We start from the raw sequence: 23,633 nt of genomic DNA, 5'->3' as shown, positions 1-23,633 counted from the left end.
CTTTCTCACTGACAACCTTCACCTGCCCCCGTTTGAAAGTTGAGGAACATGTGCACTGTGAGGTTGTTAGACCCATCCTCACTCTTCTGACTGAGCACTGCCTGCACTCCTAAAGTTCAAGCAGCTGTTTGGAAGGATATGGCCATTCCTGACTCTGGACTGGCTAGAACAACGGTCTGGCACATACCCCTCTTCAAAGCCTTAAATATTTCCTGATACGCTGGGCTCCAGTGGAACTTCCCCACCTGCAACATTATCAAAGGGTCTGCCACTGAACGAAGGGTGGGATGTTCCCCCACCCCTTGAAGTAGCTCCTAGAGTCCAAGAAGGCCTTGAACGATTTCTGGACAATGGAAACCGATAAAGATGACTCCTCCTCAGCCTGCATAGACTTAAGCTTGCCTTTACCTACCAGTTGGCCAAGGTATGTCATTTTACCCTTGGTCAACTGGCTCTTGTGTGTCTTCAAAGTCAGCCCTGCATCTCAGATCCTTACAAGAACGATGTGGCTTCATTTGGACCTACATGTGTGGTTGATATAAAATGTAATAGATACAGAGTTCCAGCCCAACCAGCACCTGATTCATCAGTTGTTAAAAAAGCCACTGGAGTTTTTCTCATGCCAATAGGGCATGCTCTTGTACTCAAAGAGTCCCAAGGCAGGTGAAGAATTAGCAGGCCTTTCTCAGTCAGCCTTACTTGTAAGTACCCACTTGTCGGATCCATTGTGGTGGTTAACTTGAGGCTGCTGGTATATGAAGGTTTGGTGTTGTTCGCTTGCCACCCCCCTCTCTGCTGCACCAAACCCCTCATCACTGCTACTTACTTCTCCTCTTCAGTGGCTCCTTGTTTCTGTAGCTCCCCTTCCTGTGTTGGCATCCTCTGATTTAGCGCTGTTTCTATGGGTGTTAGACCTTTTTTCTTGGTATGCATTTTCCATCCCATCCTTTCTGTTCCCCGAGAAATCATTTCCTTTGGGGAGAGGGGGGTTTATTTCTCTAAGTCTATTAGAGCAGGTGGTGAGGCCTTGTAGCGACACGATTGCGTGGCATACCATCATGTGTATCCCTGTCGTGCCAAACACCTAATGAATCCGGACATCCTTAACAATGTATCTTTAAATGTAGGTGTGAGGGGGAGGGGTTCTTGCTGGTGCTCTTTTCTGTGAACTGACATTGAATCTTCTGACAGTGTAGTCCTTCTTGAAGCTCTCAAAGAAGTATCAAGCTATCTGGTATCTTACCCCATCATCCCCACGATTATTCTGGCAAGAGACAAAAATAGAAACTTCGGCACCTAATTGACAATGTTTCCTCAAGTATATATACATACTGTGTACCCCGGCTTGTCCTCATGTGTCACTGAAGTGCTGTGAATTAAACTTTTCCATAACCCTGCGACTTCCATCTTGTCATGGATCACTGTGACCAGCATTAGGACCATTTGACCCTTTTCCTGGGGCCTGACATAGGCCAAACTACATTTTCTGTTTCTTCTGGACCACCTACAGTTTCTGCTTAGTGAAGGGTATACATTCCTAGAGGCGTTACCTCATGTTGGAGGGGGCGCTTTGAATGCCATCCATTCAGGGATTCAAAGAGGGTATACTCAGTGGAGTCTTGAGGCACTTCTCTGTGATTAAAGAGGATGTTTGGGGAGATGCTCTTCTCAACGCCTCTCTCCTCCACCTTTCGGTAAAGCATCTTAAAATGCTCATACAGCAGACAGTGCATACAAAGAAGTGGGGAAGGCCCTATTAAACAGGGTGGAGTAGGACACTAATCAAAGCACAAACAAAAAGTCTCCATTGTGTTGGAAAAATGAGTTCAATAAATCATACACTTAAATATTGTGTGTATCTATTCTGATATCACAATAATTCTGATAAGGGCCAACTTAGATTCTGGAAGCCATCAAAAGATTGTGTCAAAAACTGTGTAAATGTATTCAGTTTCAGAGAGAAAATGTTAATAAACTTTGTAGCAACAAAAGATAGTTTGGTATAAAGAAACACATGTTTGAAGACATTAAAATGTACACAAAAAATTATAATATATGTACACAAAAAGGAAAAAGAGTTATTCAAATAATTAAACAAGGTCACACAAACTTGTAGGCAAGAGGTTCTGAAAATTGAATAAGAAAATGTGTGAAAAAAACAATGTTTTTAAAGCAAGAAAGAAATCAGGAATTTTTTTAACTTCAAATGTCTTTGAATTTGTCAAAACACATAGCAGACAGTCCCATTGAACCTATCACAGATATTGATAGTCTCCGAGTGGTAGCTGTTGGTGGTGTGATGGTTAACAGAACTGATGCGCCACAGGTTGCGCATCGCATGGATCATAAATGCTGTCCCAGTTCTTAACTTGTGCCGGTGTTTTCTGGTGTCCAGCCCCAGCACTTAATTTATATGTGAGGCTGAGTCCCCGGCACTCCTGAAGTTTGCATTCCATGAACAGTACGCATCGATCTGCCTCTGTGCGTGTAGGCCGGTCTTCTGCTGACTCCCGTCCCACCCATGCCCCTCTTTCCATCCCCTACCCTTGTTGACACTTCTGTCAGACAGGGTCTGCAGTTCTGCTCCTCGCTGGGACTTTGCTGACAGCGATGCACTTTTCACACTTATGTGTTGCCATTTCCTCAGGCCCTCCACCATCAGTTCTCTGCAGCCTGGCAGACAATAATCACACTTTCTCTTGAAAGGGTTGAGCCTGGTCCTCGCTGCCTTCTACAGAGTCGGCCCCGAAAAATAATGTGGTTATTGAACTTCTAGCATCATGCAATCTGTTGTATTCATCCTGGGACTTCCATTGTGGGTATCATGGGCAATGATAGAAAAGCAAATGTATGTTATTGGTGCCAGAAATCATCCCCTTATATATTTTCAAAGAGATGTGCAAAATGTATAATTGCAAATGAATGCCATGTGCAATCTTTTTACCACAATTTCTATACATTGAAATGGCAAAATAAATTAAATTCCCCACGTTTACATGCGGCCATTACTGTGAAATGGTTGCTTTATTTTAAAAAATGAGTTCAAAAGTAAATAAAGTGCTTTGCATAAGTATTTTACGATAGCTTTTTTGTAAACATAATCCTTGTGTCCACGTCTGCTCTGTTGCTGTAAATAGCAAAGGTTAACTATGAATGAATAACTCCTATTTAAAGGTGCATCCTCGGCTGACTAAACACTCGATGTTATAACGTAGAGGTCTGGGAGAACAGGTTGCACAACATATTGTTGGGTGGAGGTTTGCAAAGGACCTGGATGATGAAGAGAGCACTGCAGAGGACCATGCTGTGGCTAGTCTATGTGAAGTAGAAGGCATGACCAAGCCCCATATTGTGACTGGTAAATTTGGCAGTATTGGAGCACAAAATAATGATGGTGGGATGTTTGCAGGGGAAATGATGCATAAAGGGAGCACTGAAGAGGCCTGTGCTGTGGCTATTCTATGTGAGGAAGCGGGCACTACCAAGGCACATACTGTGACTGTTACACGTAGCTGTATGGGAGGCACCCAATGATGTTGGGAGGTTTGCAGTGGACCTGGACACATGAAGATATCACTGCACAGTCCTGCAATGTGACTATTCTATGTGAGGAAGCGGGTACTACCAAGGCCCATATTGTGACTGTTAAATGTATGTGGCTGTCTGGGAGCACGGCATAGTGATTCTGAGAAGTTTGCAATGGACCTGGATTCAAGAAGAGAGAACTGCATAGACCCATGCTGTGACTATTTTATGGGATGGAGCAAGTACTACGAGGGCCTATATTGTGACTATTATGTGCGGTAGTCTGAAAGCAAAACATGATGTGGGGGATTTGCAGAGGACGTGGATGCAAGACGGGAGCACTGCAAAAGGCCCATAATGTGGCTATTTTAGGGATTGGAGCAGGTGCTACCTAGGCCCATATTGTGACTGTTAAATGTGGCATTCAGGGAGCTCAAAATAATGATGTTGGGATGTTTCTGAGACCCTGAATGCATTGAAGGGGCACTACAGAGGCCCATGCTGTGGCTATTCTAGGGAGGGGAACAGGTGCTACCAAGGCCCATATTGTGGCCTAAATGTGCCAGTCTTGCAGCACAATATAATGATGGTGGAAGGTTTGCAAATTACATGGATGCATTAGAGCACTGCAGAGGAGCATGCTGTGGCTATTTTATGTTGGAGAAAGCTTGTACTGCTACAACCCATGGTGTGCCTTTTCCACATGCAGAGTGAATGTACTGCGGATCCACATATTATGCCAGTTACATTATAGGGACACTTGCACTGTGGAGGCTCATGCTATGCATTGTGACAAATCCAATTATATCATCACTGCTTTCCCAGCTGTGACCTCTCTCCATGTGCCCAGGGGGCAGTAGCTGCTTCCTGATCCTGACCATGAGGGCGGCTATATGAGGGAGGATCACATGGGGCAAAGCAACCCTAGGGGAGTGACATATCATCAGATGAGACATTGTCTCCCCCTTTTTCTCTTGAGAATACCCCATCCATTACCCATACCTTTATGGCATATTGTCATACCCTCATCACCCACCTAGGAAGACTCCTGAAAACACATTCCATACTCTGCATACAAGTCATCAAGACTGACTTGCCTTTCAAGATCACTGAGCACACTGTCCCAGACTTTACATACAAGATATCAAGAACTGACTTCTATTTCCCCAAATCTGAAAGTCCTGTGATGAAGAAGATGAGCCGAGTAATGTAGATCAATGGAGGCCAAGAGCACATGCTGTGCTCTAGTTGTTGCTGGAACATGCCGGATGCCAGGAGATTTAAACCGGCAAACCAGATGACAAGTAGATGCTGGCTGGAGAACTCCAGTCCTCTCGGTATCGGCACATATGAGAAAAGCCCTGGACAGAGAATATACCATGCTTATTTAAGTCACAAGAGAAAAGCACTGGCAAGAGCATATATCAGGCAGATTAAAGTCACAATAAAAAGCCCTGGCAGGAGAGTACACAAGGAGAGTACATTAGGCAGTTGCAAGTTGCATGTGTGTGCATTTAAAACGCCCTGGCAGGGAAGCACACCAGGCAAGGACAAGTTGAACCATGTCTGTAAAATACATCACCTAAAGAGGTCCTAAGAAGGATACATCAGGACTAGCAAAAGGCTGTGTTAAGACATATTGAAGAGTGAAAACCTGGCAGGAGAGTACACATGGTATACTACCAAGATGCAGACTAAACAGCAAAGTTGTTTCATGTACTAGTTGTGTTGTTGATCAAGAGAAACTTAAGGAGCTCATTTTCTTGGAAGTATAAAACAGAGTGAAGAGAAAACTAGGTGAAGGGAAGCACTCACTGGTTTTACTTGTGGGAAGCTTGCACTTGGTACACACATGCAATGCCTGTTTTACGTAAGAGGAGCTTGCACTTTTGAGGCCATTCCAATCCTATAATGAGGCGATGGGCCCCGAGGTGGCGGGCCCACCCTGTAGGTAATGGTCTGCCACCCAAGTTAAAGGCCCGCCACCGAGTTAGCAGCACTGAGCTGCACCGGGCCGAACAACAGAGGTATGTTTATTTTTTTTCGTTTAAAATAAAAGAGACCCTTAGCAGCTGTGTAGGGGACTACACAGGTGATAAGGTGAATGGGGAGCGGGGAAGGGAAGGAAAGTGCCTGACACCTATGGAAATGCTTGGAACGTGGGCTTTCCTTAGTGAATACAGCCCGTGTTCCGAGCATTCTCATTGGTTGACAGCGCGGCCCAGGGTGTTTATGGTGTTTTGTGAGTGGAGTTTGAACTGTTAAGGCCAATACCTATTGTATGTGAGGGTAGCTTGCACTGTTCAGGCTCATGCTGCATTCATTCTATTTGATGGAAGCTTGCTATGCTGTTTTCCAGGTATGTGTTGAAGGAAGGTTACCTTGCACCAGTGGATCCCGGAAGGCTCTTCTTCTATTTAACGGAAGGTTTCACTACTGAATCTGCGTTGATTTTACTCTGTATGATAGAAGCTTGCACTTCTGAAGTCTATGGTTACTTGTTTTTGAGGGAAACATTCACTTCTTCGGTTCATGTTTATATGCTCTATTTGAAAAAACGTGTACTGCTTTGACCCATTCTGTACCTGATCTGTTTCAGTAAATACCCTTCTACTGAGGCCTTTTGTGACATACTGTGTGAGGGAAGTTCAGGTTCACCCATTCTGTGTTTGAAAAACTGAAATGCTGTAGTTGTTCTGCATATGCTTACATTTCTGTGGCACATTATGTGCCTAGTTTCTTTGGCATTGGACCGTTGCAATGGTGCTGCCCTCACAATGTGCCTGTTCTGTGTGTATGGGAGAAGCTTGCCCTGATGTCCTACCAAGCCCACTCAGGCACCTGCAAAATACTTTCAACAAATGTACAAAACTGTTTCAAGTGTGAATGGGACAGCCAGGCACACCACCCGTTGAAAGGGCTGTTGCCACCACCTACACCACCCAAGTCACACATGTGCAAGGCAGGAATTCGGACAATCAAATTATCTGGCAATGTGACCAGGGAGGCTGAAGAACAACAAAGGACAAGCTGGCCTTTTCAGTTTGAGATAATCATCCAAAAGCCTGGATGTGTTCTACGTGTCTGAGAAGCCTGGATTGGTGAGGCCCGTGCTATGCCTGTTCTATGTAGATTGATCTGCTCCAGCTGCTGCTTTACCTGTTATTTTTTAAGGAAGCTTGCACTGCTGCTTGATATGTTCTACACATGTAAGAAGCCTGGATTCCTCAAGCCCATGCTGCACCTGCTCTATGAAGATGTATCTGCTCCACCTGAAACTTTGCCTGCTATTTGTGAAGGAAGCTTGCACTGCTGCTGGATGAGTTCTACTTCAGTGAGAAGCCTGGATTGCTGTGTGCCAAGCAATGCCTGCTCTAGGCCCCTCTTTGGAAGATTAAGCTCCTCCACCTGCAACCTAACCTGTTATTTGTGAAGGAAGCTTGCACTGCTGCTGGATGAGTTCTACTTCAGTGAGAAGCCTGGATTGCTGTGTGCCAAGCAATGCCTGCTCTAGGCCCCTCTTTGGAAGATTAAGCTCCTCCACCTGCAACCTAACCTGTTATTTGTGAAGGAAGCTTGCACTGCTGCTGGATGAGTTCTACTTCAGTGAGAAGCCTGGATTGCTGTGTGCCAAGCAATGCCTGCTCTAGGCCCCTCTTTGGAAGATTAAGCTCCTCCACCTGCAACCTAACCTGTTATTTGTGAAGGAAGCTTGCACTGCTGCTGGATGAGTTCTACTTCAGTGAGAAGCCTGGATTGCTGTGTGCCAAGCAATGCCTGCTCTAGGCCCCTCTTTGGAAGATTAAGCTCCTCCACCTGCAACCTAACCTGTTATTTGTGAAGGAAGCTTGCACTGCTGCTGGATGAGTTCTACTTCAGTGAGAAGCCTGGATTGCTGTGTGCCAAGCAATGCCTGCTCTAGGCCCCTCTTTGGAAGATTAAGCTCCTCCACCTGCAACCTAACCTGTTATTTGTGAAGGAAGCTTGCACTGCTGCTGGATGAGTTCTACTTCAGTGAGAAGCCTGGATTGCTGTGTGCCAAGCAATGCCTGCTCTAGGCCCCTCTTTGGAAGATTAAGCTCCTCCACCTGCAACCTAACCTGTTATTTGTAAAGGAAGCTTGCACTGCTGCTGGACGAGTTCTGCTTGTGTGAGAAGCCTCGATTGCTGAGGCCCAGGCAGTGCCTGTTCTGTGTTCGCATTGGAAGGTTATATTGCAACCACCGGCAACTCTACCTGTTATTTGTGAAGGGAGCTTTCTCTGCTTCCCATACTGCACCTGTTCTATGTGTAGGGGACCCTTTCTATGCTGGCCTGTTCTCGGCAAAGGAGGTTCCATTTCCGGTTCTCATGCTATATCTGTTCTCTCACATAAGTGTCTGTACAACCTTTACCAGCGTAGCCATTTTGTTCAGAAAATTATACTATAGCATGAACCATTATGCCCATATGTTTATACATTTTAATTTCGCTGACTACAATGAAAACCCCCTGGAAGAGGTGAGCATCGCTCGCTCACTTCACTTTCTCAAACAGTTTACACTTCTCTCTCTCTGTACAAGTTCATCACTGGCTACTGCTTTTACTATGAAAAAAACGATTATCATTTCGTCATACACCGACACGTTTCGAAGCCAAAAAGCCTTGAACACCTTTCTGGCCTCCTGCCGATAGGGCTGTATAAAGCACTGGGGACCGTCAAAGAAAAATGTTGAGCACTGGCACTTATTTATTTTTATACAAATTAAGCACTGGGTGTGCCCCTATCTGAGATCGCATCCATAGGGACTCATGCCCTGGTGAGGATCTACATCATGGCCTCTGGTACTGCCTTGCCTTGAGTGAACTTCAGTGTCACTGCTTCAGGGTATCTACTGGTATAATCCATGACCACTGGTATGAACCTTTTACTACTCCTGCTGTGATATTCAAGAGATCCGCCCCCCCCCCATCACCTTCCAGTATCAATACCAACCTTCTGGAATGGTACCCAAACAGCAGAAATCACTGCCCGTGAAGTTGACATTGTTGACATGTTTGGTCTAGGGACTGCCCTATGTTTCAGAAATTGAGAGCACCACATCCCCATACTCATTTTGACCCGTCATTTCTGTGCTGGTCCACCAACTCACAGTCCGGACACTCCGACCCCAACTTGGTAACCCTTGGATAACCTTTGTGAAAAGCCAGCCCTTTCCATGTGCCTGGAACTGTCACTTACTTGTGATACTTGGATTGTGTGGGAAGAGTTTGAGGGTTGAGGGAAACAGCAAGATAAATCTCTGGACGACGACATGAGCCGGGATTGTAGCCCCTGCCCAGACCAATGCCTGTCGAACGGAACGCCTGACAAACGCCTTCTGTCATTTCTGACCCTGATTTGTTTTTGAAGTGTGACAGCTCCAGGTTGACACTCGCATTTCTGACCCCCAAACAGGGATGGAAATTCTTTTCTTTATTTGTCATTTCACTGACACAGGACTTACCGCATTTCTCGGTGAAATGCGCTCGTAGCAACCACGTGGTTGCTGGGAGCCTGTCATACATTAGTGTCAGAAATGTGTGCAAACTGACTGGACTGGACATTTTAGCGCCACTGTCCAGCGCCTCCTGAAATGTGCAGGGCACCTTTTTAGAATAAGGTGACCTGCGCATTTCTTACACTAGCGACAATGAAACGGGCACCTTCTCTGCGCTCCTTGCATCTGCTCCAATGTTAAATGAATTATTAACCTGGTAAATAAAATAAAAATCACTAACACGAAGGTTGAAGAGGGGCGTGACTGACGTCAGAGTCACCCTGGACAGGGCTCCTCCTTTCCCCACTCTTGGAGGTAGGTGGATGCACAAATGCTGTTCTGTCTGGCAGGTCGGTACAAGGATGGAGGAAGAAAAACAAGAGCTGTCAAGTGGTTCGTTCCGTGCCCTTCTCCTGTCAGACCAGATAGTACGACACTGGCACGGAAGTCAGCAGAAGGAAGGGTACGTATATTCTGCCAAAGAAGGAACTGCGAGAAGCGGGGAAACAAGGACATACCATGAGGAAAGAATGGGATCTCAAGGTCATGTCAGTGTTTTAATACTTACAGAGGCGGCTTAATCCCATATGCTGAGATGCTCCAGCCTCGCAACAAATTGAAATAAAATGAGTTGATCCAATTGGTTGCAATTTCGAACACTTTTTCTGGTACACTCTGCTTCCGCAGCATCTGCTGCTTCCAAAGGAAGGGTCAGTTGTGAGTTTGTTTGCATGTGCACAGTGCAGACCACATCATGGTGAATTAAACTAACCCTCTTGTGATCCCCGGGGTGGGCGAGAAACTAAACATTGGGAATCTGCAGAGGACGGGCTCCCCGTGCCTGGGCCCAGATTATGGACTGTGCTATAATTATAGAATGAAATAGACATGGGGAATGCATATAAATTAATAAAGAAAACCAAAATAATTGATGAAATATTTCAGCCAGCACTTCTTAACCTCTCTCTCTCTCTCTCTCTCTCTCTCTCTTTCTCTCTCTCTCTCCCTCTCTCTCACTGTCCCTCAGTAAAATGTAATTCTTTTGTTTGTAATTCATCTGTGAATTATAGAAAGGAGCGAACTGTGTACAAATCAGCATTTCCAGTGATTGCATTTTAGTTTTCTTTATGGGTTTCCCTTATAGAATTGGTGTGCCCTGGTTTAGGAGCTGCAATGTTGCCTGCCTTTTTGTGCAGAGGAGAGCTGGCCTAGCAGCTCGGCCTTTGCTGCCCACTTTGTGGAATGGTCAAGACGTATTTGCACATACTTTCCTGCCCCCATGTGCAATCTCACAGACGAACTAAAGACATTGGAATGGAATGATTCCCAGAGGAATTCACAGTGGCCAAAGAGCGTTGCCTCGAGGGATTCTATCCACACCAGGCAGAGGAGACTGATTGGGACATCAGCACCAGGGTTAGGTGGTAACCAATACACAAGGCAATTTAGGCCTTAATAAAAACGAATAATTATCAGAAAATTATGAATTATTAGAAAGAATGAGGTGAAGACTTAACACTTCCAGCATATGTATCGAGTTAGGAAGTCTTGTGCCCTGCTCTACCACTATCCAGTGGACCTCCCCGGCTGCCCGTCACCACCACGCCAGGTCCCTGGGTCACGTAACTTGCTCACATTACCTGTGAGGACTTCCCCAGCTTTCCACGTTAAGGTGGGCCTTGCCTCCTTTGCACCAGTCTTTCCCTCGGGCTCCTGCTGTGAGCCAGCCGCCAGAGGCCTCTGCAGGATCCCCGCCCCCATCCTTGAACCCATCTAAGGGTTCATTTTCTTATCCCTACCAGTAGTAATTTCTGTTATCGTTTCCACTTCCTCTGTTTAACCAAGATCTGGATCACTTGCTCTAATGCTGCTATTCGTACTTGCTTTTGTACTTTAGCCACTACATTCTCTCACTCCCCACGCACCTCTGGCTCATTCCTCTACCCCTCCTAGCTTACTATGCTTTTCTTCATTTAAATATAACTTCCTGTCTTTCTATTTCTCCTCTTTCTCGAAGCCTCTTTCTCTGCCATTTCTCCCTCTTGGACTTTTATGATGATCTTCCTAGATTCTCTTCTTTCCTTCCTCCTCATGTTTCCTTCTTGAAGACTGTAATCCGGGACCATACAACTGTTCATTCTACTTCCCCCATTCTCTTTCTTCTTGATGACTACCATCTGACACACCACCTCCCCTCACCTCATATCTCTGGATCCTCTCTTGATTTTATTTTCTCTTTGATCCCTACCACTACTTCTGTATCTGCCTATGCCACCTACCTCTGCCACCTACACCTGACCCTCTCTTTCCTTCTCGCAAACCCTCACAGGCCTGGCTACACCCTTCCCTCATCTCCCCGTGGTCTTCCCTTCACATGGCAAAACGGCGTTGGAAGAGGTCCCAATCCCCTCTTCACCTCACTAATATTTCTTCTCTTCTTTCTTCTTATGATTTATCATGATTGTCTGCCAAGAAGTGCTACTTTTCTGATCTTACTATTTCTCTCTCACACCATCCTTGTCGTCTTTTCCAACTTCTAAAGAATATTCTTTATCCTCGTCCTCCTAGCCCTTTTAATCCTCCAAACTGTCTTCTTCTTACTTTGCAAACTATTTCACTTCTAAACTTTCATCCGTGCCTTCTTCTTTTCCTTCCACCCCATGTCCTTCTGTTCATTCCCTCTCTCCTTGCTTATCATCTCTGTCGACCTTTTCTGCACTCATAGATTCGGACACCGCTGGTCTCTTAGCTTGTGCCCGCCCCACTGCCTTTCTTGACATTCTCCCTTCTTCTCTTAGTGCTACAGTCTATCCTCATCTCCCCTAACTCACCTGTTTTCTGAATATTTCTCTTGCTACTTCCTCCTTTGCCTCCCTCTCAAAACACATAGTTGTCATACCAATTGTTTAGAAACCTACTCTTGTTCCTACTATTCCTGGAAATGTCCAACCTATTTCTCTTCTCCCCTTTGTCTCAGAAATCCTTGAGCACTCTGTCTATTCAAATGTTCCTCTTACCTGAACTTTCATTCACTCCTTCCTTCTCTCCGTTCTGGCTTTCATCCTTCCCACTCTACCGAGACTCCTCTTATTAATGTTGCCAATGCTCACCTTTAAATTGGACATATCAAATAATCTTTTGTACTTATTCTGTTTGACCTCTCTGCCGTCTTCGATACTGTTAATCATTCGCTCCTCTTATCTTCACTTTCGTCTCTCTCACCTTTACTGGTTTGGTCCTCAAGTTGTTTCAGTCGTACATATTGGATTGTACTTACTCTGCCTCTTGGATTGAGTGCACCTCTTCTCCGCATCCTCTATTTCAGGGAGTTATTCAAGGATTTCTTTCTGGCCCTCTACTGTTCTCCCTCTCCACTATTTCCTTATCTGAACACATTTATTCTTACAAACCACAATCTTCACTTCTACGCGGACACTAAAATCTTTTTCTAATTCTCCTCCTTCACTCACTCTCTCCACACTACTGTTTCCAACTGCCCTTCTGCCACCCGTCCTTGGATTGCTTCACACTTTCTTCATCTTAATCCACTAAAATGGTGGCACTCTTCTTACTTGCCAATACCCAAACTCCTCCTCTCGCACTGCTCTCTTTCATTTCCCCCTTCTGCCGTCCCTTTCTTTTCCTCGGCTAAGAACGTTGGTGGTTTCTTTGATTTCCCTTAAGCTTTCTCTTCACATATACTTAACACTGATTGTGTCTGCCGTTTTCATCTCTATAACATGTGCCGGTCCCACCCTTTCTTGTCTTTCCAGGCCACCAACCTTCTCATATCTCTCATCTTCTCTCATATTGGCTATTGCTCTGTTCTCCCGATTGGTTTCCCTATATCCTTATCTCACCCCTCTGAGCTCTGTCCACAATTCCTCTATTCGTCTCCTCTTTTCTCTTTTGCCATGCACCTCTACCACTCTCTCTCTGCTATCGATCTCTTTTTCTCCCTTTGACTCTCATCTTCCTTTTTATTTTCTCACTATTGTTTTCAAGTTCATACTTTGTCTTGCTCGCCCCTCATTATCTTATCTTTCTTATTTCCATACACATCCCTTCTTGCTCTCTACGTTCACAATCCCAATTCCTGCTCACCACTCCTACTAGTACAGCTTTCTCATATGAACAATGCTTTGGCAAAAGTGCTTCGTAAATACATACAAATGCAAAATACAAACACTCTCATTACCCATTGCTGGGGGTGTTGTACATTCCCTAATGCATGATAGCAAGTCTCATCCTCCCTGCTTATCCTCACTCATCTAAAATAAATGCCCTCCTTCACATTCCCCCGCCAAGGTATTGTAGCACCACTACTCACTGCTCTCCAACAATACCTACACTGTCAAGCCCTCACAGTTTCCTGTTGCTGTTCAAAAGTACTGGTTGCCCTATCTCTGGCAATCAACATAGGAAAATATGCCTAACGTGTGACAAAAAGACTACTGCTCTGCAAGTGTAGAGGGATGAGTAGTGGCTAAACCACCTACTCAGCCCCACACTAGTACTAAACCAGCAGTTATCCCAATCATAAAGGTGAAACAGGTACAGGCTGAAAGGTATACCTTCTTTGTTTCTTTTGGTAGCACTGGCCGAGGGCAGGCTATACCCTAATGAGAGGTGTGAACTGATAACAATAGCAACCAAATAGTGCCAGGTTTCCAAAATAAAAGAATGCCCAATTAGAGTTCTATGAAAATATACTAGAAAAACCCATCCCTGAAAAAGAAACACAGAGAATGTAGAGTTATATTTGTATTTGTATTTATTGTATTTATATTAAAGGGCACTCAGTGTAGATGAGCAGGGATGTTCAGGCAAGAGATTGGCACCTATGTCACTTTGAAGGTTATTTAATGGAAGACAAATCTAGAGGAAAGGAGACTTAAAAGAGACTATGGTCGCAAAGGTGGACCATGGGGACATTGACACTTCACAGTATCTTTATTCTTGTCTTTGGGAGCTTGACAGTGCCAAGCCAGGCTTTTCAACATCAAACTAAGAGTCTGCGTGCTTTCAGCACTGGGTTGTGGCCAAGTCGTGGTGTGGTGCTGACAGATCCCAATGATGTGGAGCTGTTCAGCAGAGGCATCAGATCTTGGGTCAAAGAGGCTGGGACTGGCAGATGGTGTCAGGTCGGCAACGCTGGAAGACACTATGACATCAGGGATGGAGAAGCAGAAGGTTTCCTTCAGTGGCAAGCAAGCTTGGCTAGCTCACATGGCATTGGTGCACTGCTCAAGGAAGCTGGTTACCAGGCAGCTATGTCGAGTTGGGAATGCTATAAGACTCTGCAGATCTCAGATGCCGAAACCGTGGAGCTTCTGCATAGAGCAAACTCAGAGATGCAGAGGCAGTTGAGCGTTGAGGTAAAGGATGACTTGCAGCAGTTTCAATGGTGTTGAAAGTGCCCAAACCGGCATCAAGGACATTCTGAAAATCAGGGAGACCCAAGGGTTGTTTCCCTGGTTCTGTGGGATTCCAGGGACAGGGTGTAGCCTTCTGTTCTGCAATCCCGATTCAGGGAGCTTGGCTGGCATCTATAGGGACCATTCACCCACAGTGAACAGGATCCTGTTTCCAGTGCAGCCAGCGGTGATACCCTGGTCAAACAGCAGTCACCCCACTGTTCCCCGGTAATGGTTAGGGGACAGAGCTTGCCTCTGCCTTGTATGCCATATGTCTTCACTTCTATGACAGAGGACTTAAAAGTAGCAAATACTTCCAACAGAGGTTCAGTGAATTCTTCTTGTCATTGTAAGAGTTCAAAGATGAATCATAGAATGAGGGGTGCTCTTCTCTTTTTAAAGGTAAAATGCCACAGGGGCCATGTTAGGCAGAAACCTGTGCAGTTCCTTTAGGGACCACTGCAAAACGTTTAAGACTACAGGAGTAAGCAGTAAACCCAATTGGTAGCAGTCCGCCCCACCCAGATTTACTTGGGAGCTGTGGCTGAGCAGTCAGACTTCTCTCAAGAAGAGTTAGGCAGTATATAGAGTATACACAATAGGGCTAAACATACAGTAGCACAAGCAAACACTGACCAGAGCTTTGGTATAAAAGTATATCATTATTTATTTAAAAACACACTTGTAAAAATGCACTGGCACTAATATGTCAAGCAAGTTCAAACAGTCACTATAAGTATATACACCTCCCTAGGTAATTATTCGACAAGTCTATGGAGACCAGGCGGGACACAGTACCTGAAATGGTGAGAAAGCTCCAGCGGGGGCAGTTGTTCCTGGCAGCAGGTGCAAGTCGGGGCTTCATCCAGAGGAAGAGAGGATCTCGACGTGGAGGAAAGCTGGAGGTTGTTGCGCTGCCAGGGAAGAAACCAGCCGCAGAGTTTCCCGGTTAAAAGGTACGATCCTTTTATTCGTGGTAGTGGTGAAGCGTGGCTATCCGGCCGCCGGGGTGCTTGGCACGGGCGATTTGACCACGAGACAATCCAGGAAGGCAAAAAAGGCGAACTGGCTGGTCCCACCAGCTCAAAGGGAAGAAGACTCTCCTGGAAGAAGATCTTCTCTGTCGTCGGGGAAGTGGTGAGTTCATACAGCAGGGCTCCACCGGTGGTATCGTCGTTGTAGATGGCTCAGCTTCTCCCCTCTTCGGATTCTTTAGGTCCTGTGGTGACTTCTGAAGTTCCAGTCCCCAAAGCCCTGCTGTTATGCAGCAAAACCCCCATTCATCAGCCTAACTGTCACTCAAACATACTAAGTGGTGAGCCGGGCCAATCACATAAGAGTGTGACTTGAGTTGCCAAGGCAACTCAGTCCAGGGTGCCTAATCCCCCTGCCACACATCCTGTTGACCTCAGAGTGGCACCATTTGGAGGGCTTCTGTGGAGAAGCCCGCCAAAAAGTGGAACAAAGGGCTCGACTTGGGTTAGAGTTTCAGAGGCGAACACAAACGCCATTTTAAAACCGAGTCCTAGCAAAAAGACCCAACCGGGGAAAAAATATTAAAAAAATAACCCAGCGCTATCTTTAACTATGCACCAAAAAGTGGTGCGTTTAAAATGAATGGGAAAATCCCATAGGAAATATTCCCGGGGAATATTTTGCGTGGTATCCACTGCCACCAGCCACAAACTCGACAAGGGGGGACTGGACAGTGCCCCCTTGGAAAACAGACCCAGGGGCAATCGAATTACCCCTACCAGTACTTCCACAATATGATGGTTTGTACTGGTTCTGTTCACAATTTAAGACTAGTAAAGCCAATGGTGACTTTACGTGCCCTGGGAGACAGTTGTCAGTCCCAGGGTATGGAGTCTATATTTGGGGGTCACTATGACACCCCTGTGTTACTGCACTGAGGGTGCTGTGTAACACACATACCAAAAACACATGAAGCCCTATGGAGTAACAGACCCCATAGCCCATAAAACACATTACATAGTCAAAGGACGTTCTCAAATCATGCCTAAGAGTGGGAGAAAAAGAGTCTCACTCTTAGCAGGAGAAAGAAATAAACCCCAAAAATCCAGCAAATCTGCTGGGGTACTCACTAGGTTTGGGAAATTAGCCTTTACAGAGAATTCCCCCTAACAGTCCAAAGCAAGCCTGCAGAAAGGGGTCCAATCCCTGTAATTGTAGCAAGTGCCCTTTGCCTTATGGCATCCCACCCAGAGCACCTTGTCTAAAGGAAATGCAGAGGACAGGAAAAGGAAGAGCATCCCAACAAACAGAGACAATGGAAACCTTCTCTCAGCCCACCTTTCCCTCCTGGCTACTCTTACTCCGCCCCTTCCCATGCCCGCTGACTTCAAAGGGACTCCTGTGGTCAGCACCCTGGTGTGAGTGTGGCTTTGTAATGACAGTGCTGCCTTTGAACCACCAGTTCCCAGAAGACTTCCTGGGGGGAGTTCCTATGCACTGGGGAAAGGTTTTTACCTTTCCTGCAGGAGAATGAAAGAGGCAGATTCCTGGCTATTGTTCCACTTAGCGGCTATGGAGACAGCCAGGCTAGATACCAGTATACATCAGTCTTGTCATGGCTCAGCCCTGCTCACAGAGCTGACACTAATGTGAGATCAAATTTCTGTGGCTGTATAATTACTAGTACAGCTAGTACCCTCCACAGGGAAATTCTGCTAACTGACACATCCATAACACACCACACTTTCAGATAGCCCAACCTACACCAATTCCCTAGGATTCCAAGCTGTGATGCCTCATATTATTTACTCGGGTCAGTAGCTTGGAGGCCCCCTCTTTCATAAGCGAATCAGAAATCCTTTTTTCAAAGCAGAGGCTCCAGCCTTGGACAGGCTTAGGGCCTGATCATGAGTTGGGCTGTAGCCCTTAAATGCAACGATAACGCTGTTTCAGCTGCATTTAAGAGCTGGCCCGATCACGTGTTGGGCGCTAAATGGGCTGTATTATCTCCAGTATTTTGCTGTAGGTGAAAATCCCATTTAGCGCCCATTTTCAGGTGCTATTAGCGCCGGCGCAATTAGCGACGGTGCTAACTGCACCCCCATCCCCATTGTGTTCTTTTGACCCAACATGGAATGTGGATTTCCCACATTACCACTATTCGTGTTCTGCCTATAATAGCGCCGGACGGCATAGCGGTAATGCTATTTACAATGGTCAGTATCCCGGTGGTGTTACCGCTGGGATACCACCCAACTCGTGATCAGGCCCTTAGAAAAATAAAGCAGACAGGTCAGTGCATTCATTTTAATGACCTCAGTCCTAATGAACCAGGAGATTGTAAGTCACTTCCAACTTGCCATATGCGTTAGATTGTGGTAAACAAATCAGGGTAGTTAGCCGTAGCAAGATCCAATACAATATGTTTGGAGTGCTATTGATCCAAAGGTAGCAAACCCATTTGTACATGAACAATCCCTCTCTAGCAACTCTTTTGTAGGGAGGTAAACACCGAGAAGTTCCTATTAAGACCAATGTATCTTAATGCCCAAGGTCACCTCATACCAATCCAGTTCAAATAGGAGAGCCTGCAGGTAAGTAGCAAGTTTCTGGAGTGTTAGTTGAACATGCTTGCAAACATTACGCATTTATATATTCCTTTTAGCCAAATCATATGTCTTCCATTTCAGGATTCTCTGTGATTCTTTGGGCAAAGTGTTCCGTAGCAATGGCAAAAGGCAGTGGAAGAATGGGCACCCCCACCTCATCTGCCTGCTCAAGCTGAAGCTTTAAGAGAGATTGCCATTTTCTCTACTTTCAGAGATGGGATTGCTATAAATCACAGAAAATAGTCTTATGAAGGTTTCTCAGAATCCCATGGACCTAAGCCCCTCTACCAACAAAGGTTTAGTCAACTCTGTCAAATGCCTTTGGGCATTCAGTTTTGTTAAGACAGATGTAATTTTAGGAAATCTGCTGACCTCATCCAACATATGAGTTACTTGCTGTATGTTATCAATGGTCTGACAACCCGAGTTAAATTCCACCTGAGGAGAGTGGACAAGATTGTAGTCTGGAAGCCAAAGGTTTGGGGACATTTTTGAGTCTTCATTTTTCATAGGTTGGTAGGGCCTGCATTCTCCAGGATTTTTCCCCAGCTTAGGGAACGGAGTGATAATGCTTCATTCATCATTGGGGAAACAGTACCCAGCTTTCCAAAGAGTAAAGCAATTCTGTCAAAGGGGAAAGAATGTCTTTGGTGAGTTGTTTATAAAAATTACTGGAGAGGCCATCCAGCCCCAAGGCCTTGCTCAGTTTCAGGCTTTTGATGGTCAAGAGTACTTCCTAATTCCTGTTACTTTTATTCAATTATTCCCACTGGCTGGGGGAGATATATGGGGGAGAGACCTCTTCACTAATTAGTGAACCTTTGGCTTGATTGATCAATAACGGGTTAATGTGGCCACTAATAGTAGTTGGTCAGAGTACGATTTTAATGGAGCATGTCATTTAAGCTGGGATTCAGGGGAATGTATTTAGGGGTCAGGCTTTCAAGTTCTAGACGTCTAGACATAGCTCAATAAAACCCAAGAGCCAAGAACTTGCCCCAGATGACAGCCTCAAATGTACACCTTTTAATAAGGTAGGCTTTCTGAGATTTATTTAGATTGAACAAGTCTGTAATTTGGTCAGATATAGCTTTGGTCAAAATCAGGTCTCTAAGGTGATATCTATGGCTAGTCCAAGACCGGCCTGTTGTTTTGACGGGCACAAGTGTCGGATTTAGCCCACAGTGATCCCAGATGGTAATGTCACCCATGATGACATCCATAACAGAGTCGCGGTGTGGGTAAAATGTGCAAATGTGGTCAATTCAAGTGCAAGGTTTGTGCAAATGCAAGAAAAAAGGGTAGTACCTTAGCATCTGGAGTGCCGATCTCCATGCATGTTGCAACCCTAAATATGGGGATTCTCTCTTGAGTCTATCTTGAAGCCTGTCTGGTTTGTGCGTGGATACCAGGGAATGGTCGAGAGATTGGTCCATGATGGGTTTGGGATCACCCTGCATGATTAGTTCCCCTTTAATAAAGTGTGATAAAAAACAGAAAAAATGTTTAAAGGAAATTCTTCTTCTGCTTAGTTTAGAGGCGTAGATAGAAGCCAGTGTGATATCCATTTCCAGCCCTGTGAAGCTGATACCTACACCTGGGATACAGCAGTGTGTCTAATACTTTGAAGGATAACCCCTTGCTGCAATGCATGGCAACGTATTTCTTTTCTACTAGAGTCTGTTGAAATAGTTTATGCTGGGAGTAATTAATGCCATAATCTGTGTTTATCTTTATATGTGAAAGTTCTCCAGTTTAGTCGTGATGTCAATGCTTACATCTTTAAGCAATTGAATGAGACATGTCCTGGTATTAAACCCGGGTATGTCTAGGAAGGTTATCTTAACCATGAAAGTTCAAGTCACTTAGGAATCTACATCTAATGTTCCTTTTGCACCCCCTCAAACCAGATGCATGCTCTATTGTAAAACACAAATCACAAGAGCAACTTTCCAACCCAAACAAGGTTGCCTGGGCAATTCCTTAGCCCTTCCATATGGAGAAGACTTACTGCCCGAATCGTAAGGCTCCCCATATCTGAGCCACCCGCATCTCCACATAATTAGACAAATAGAAAAAATGGGTGACAAAAGCCCCAAAACAGCCTTCTTCGCCTCTTTAAGAAGCTGTGGGAGGAGACTGACACAACCTTCATCCTCAGATACCACTCAATGTGTCATTTTAGTCCATAACCTCAAAGATCTGAGAGCGGACCAGTCACTACCTCAGCATGGCTATATGAAGGTCCATATGGGATGATGCTCATGAGGTCATGGGACGTCCTAATGTAGAATCTGTCACCATGATCTAGTGTGCCAGAGTCCCCATACTCATCCTCGAAACCACATCAACATAATGGAAACAGTGCAGATCAGCGAAACATAGGATAACTTGGTTGCCTCATCAGGTCTTGGACCACATATTTCTCCAGCCTCATGGCTATGTCTTCTTCTTGTTACTTGCAAGGGCCCAGAGTCATCTCTGATCTGGTTTGGGGCTGTTCTTCTATGTCATCCCATCTCCACCTGCGCTGGGAAGTTCTAACAGTTGGCAGCCTTTTTTCCAAATAAGTCACCAGTTGTAGAAAACCCTGCAAGCCCATGGAGAAAGGCCACCGGTATCGAATACGTGAATGGACCCGTCCATCTGAGGTCTTGTCGCCCCTATAGTGTAGCCTTGGAAAGATATGGAAGGCGTGGTCCAGACAAGTCAAGGAATCATACTGAAACACTGTTACTGCACAGAACAAAGCCCCACTTTACAGGCATTAATACCAGCTGCATTCTTTCATATTAGTCAGTGTCATCAGGGAAGACAGCATGGCGTAATACATTTGGTGAAGGTGAATATTCTGCTCAAAGATTCACACACACTCTGAGGAAGGCAAGAACACTTTAATATGATGACTTGGATCAATGTTGCTTTTCCTAAGAAAGCGGTAGCCTGAAACAAACTTACATATGCCTAAAAGAAAACACGTCAGAAGCGAGAGATCTGAAGGTGAGCATTGCTACACGCAATAGGAAGAGCTTTCATTGCAACGACATGCGCAGTAAAATGTAAAGCCTCGCCTTGCACAAGCAAGAAACTGTTGTTTAAACATGGCAGTTTGCAGCATCTGCTCAACATTAGAATGCAGTGATATGCACGAGGAGTACGTACCATTTTCAATTCCCAAGCTTTCCCCCACATAAGGATCTGTAACATTCCATCAGCCATGTTACCTAGCCATACATCAAGGTTTCCCTCTGAAGTAGCATTTATGCAGTTTGAAAAGAATGTCCCTAGGACAATAACCCTCTTGTCGAGGTCTTGCAGTGCCCATCTATAACTTGATGGGCTCTATCCAGCTCCATGAAGAGGTTGTTGCAGCAGGCCTGTAAGGCCGGACCCCTTGTCATCCTCTTTCAGCGAATTCAAGCACATATCCTCAGATTGAAACCTGATCTGCAGGACTTCACATTGTGCAAATAACTCATTGAAAGCACAGGAACAGTTTGATAGAGAGCAGTCAAATCATCCAAGACCTTGGATACTTCTTCAGAGATGTCATCCACTATTATTCAACAATGTTCACCTTGTCTCCCAGGGATGCAGCTTCTGACTTCAGTTTTGTTCCACTCTGAGAGACCCCTGCTTCATAATTGGCTAATTTGGAAAGCATGCTCTGGAAGCCCTGTAGGCAATACAGATGGTCTTCTTTGGTGTCTGGGGCAGCCCTTCTAGATTGCCAATCCTGGTAATTTTGCGTGGATTATTGTGGCGGTGTGACCCCTGAACATAGAGTTATATACCCCCCTTCATTTGTTTTATAGCAGCCTTGTTCATAGAGGAATCCACCTCGGTTGCTCCTCAAGCATGTCTGGGGCTTCCTGGTTTGCAGTCAATCAGCAGTATGCTGCAGGTATAAAGGCACACAAGGCTGCAGGCCTTCCTGTCGACTGCTTGCCGCTCAGCCCACCTGGTGCTCTGCATGCCTCCCAGCGCATCAAAAAGAGACTGGTGTCATGATGGGTCGCAAGTCATGCCAGGGGTAGAGACAGCAACAGGTCTGTGTTAGAAGCAGCAGCTATTTGACTTATCAGATGTCCCCCAGTGAATCATGACTTTTAAAGAATATTTTCTGCGTAAATCGTACAGAGAATATTTCTTCCAGCAGCATCTGTTAAAATTGAAGGAACACAGCACCACAGCTCACTGAGGCTCGCAGCGCCACTAGTTTGTAACAACTGTGGGATTTTAAGCACATACATTCCTTTCCTTTGGCTGGTGTCTGGAATCGGAGCCCACCATCATCACAGTCGTATCTGATTCCAGAATCCAGCCTACCATCACAACATTTCCCCTTTTAGGGAAGGTTGACTACCTACATATTGAAACTAATAACTTTAACAAGGTAAGTTCTTCAATAACATTCTTTTTGAACATTAGGAACTGTCAGTCTTTTCATGTTGATATCCCTCTAGTTCATCTGCCATCATTTTCCAGCATCTTGACTTAGAGTACTGTGTGGCGAGTCATAAGTCCTAGTTTCATGTACCCTTGATCCTTGTCTACTAATTGACTTGTTGTCTTGTGTCACATTTTGGATACCTTTGACTTTAACCACATGGTTCTCATATGATGCTGTAATTCGTTGGGGTGGCTAGAAACAAGATAACCCCTTAAATGTGTGGCATGGATCATTTATCCTGTCCCACGCTCCCTCTGATACATGAATGGCCCTCACAGCGTTCTTGTGGTCATAATATTCTTTGTATATCTCTTGTTTTATTTGACCCTTTCGAAGGTGGCTTCCATATCCGTATTTTCTTACATTCTTTCCTGTTTGTACATGGGGGACTTAAACAACAGCACACTGTTCTGCTCCTCATATGGACAAAGGGATCTACATCAATGGTTGAGTGATGTGTCAACCAAGAGTAATTTAGACTTTCTTTCATGGCCTCCCTCCACAGGAGTGAGCTGGCAACCGCTAATTGTATGCTGCCCTACATAAAACAGTTTTTTCTTTCAACTAAGCCACTATTAACTGGTGGTATAAGGCAGTGCAGAGATGTTTTGTGCTGTGTGCTTTCAAAAACATCTGCATTTCTTCCCAAACCAACTGTACTCAATTGTCCATTATGATGTTTTCTGTAATGCCTTCATGGTCAAAGATCGGTGATAAAAGATGTTAACATTTTCCATGTAGTCACGTTTCTTGGATTACGCACCACTCCACCTATTTCATTGTGTAGTCCATCAGGAATAATATGCATACTGTTTGTGGTGCCATGGTTTCAAATGAGCTATGTCTCAGGCTAGCCTTTTCCATGCCAAATCTGGTATTGCAATTGGTTGGAGTGCTGTTGCTCTCCTTTTTTTTAGATTGATCGCTCAGTTGACATGGTTGCCAATCCTTCACAGTATCTTCTATATCTCCTAACATTTCTGGCCACCAATATCTTTCCCTTATTCTGCATTTTCTCATATACCTACACAGATGTCCTTCATTCGCAAGATGTATTACTCTTTGTTTAGGAGATCCCAGTGAACCAAGATGATCCCTCCTGAATATGCAGGCTGAGTCATCAGACATCTCATTG

General features: G+C 45.1%; 1 protein-coding gene across 2 annotated transcripts in view; it reads left to right on the top strand.

Annotated features, from left to right (window-relative positions):
- HCN3 (hyperpolarization activated cyclic nucleotide gated potassium channel 3) overlaps window positions 1-23,633 on the top strand; it is a 560,500-nt gene that overhangs the window by 289,509 nt on the left and 247,358 nt on the right. The gene's annotated exons all lie outside the window — the stretch shown is intronic.

This window comes from Ambystoma mexicanum, chromosome 1p (genome assembly GCF_040938575.1).
Source record: "Ambystoma mexicanum isolate Mex_15411 chromosome 1p, UKY_AmexF1_1, whole genome shotgun sequence".
NCBI lineage: Eukaryota > Metazoa > Chordata > Amphibia > Caudata > Ambystomatidae > Ambystoma > Ambystoma mexicanum.
The sequence above is the reverse complement of the archived record's forward strand: the minus strand, read 5'-3'. Positions and strand labels throughout refer to the sequence as shown.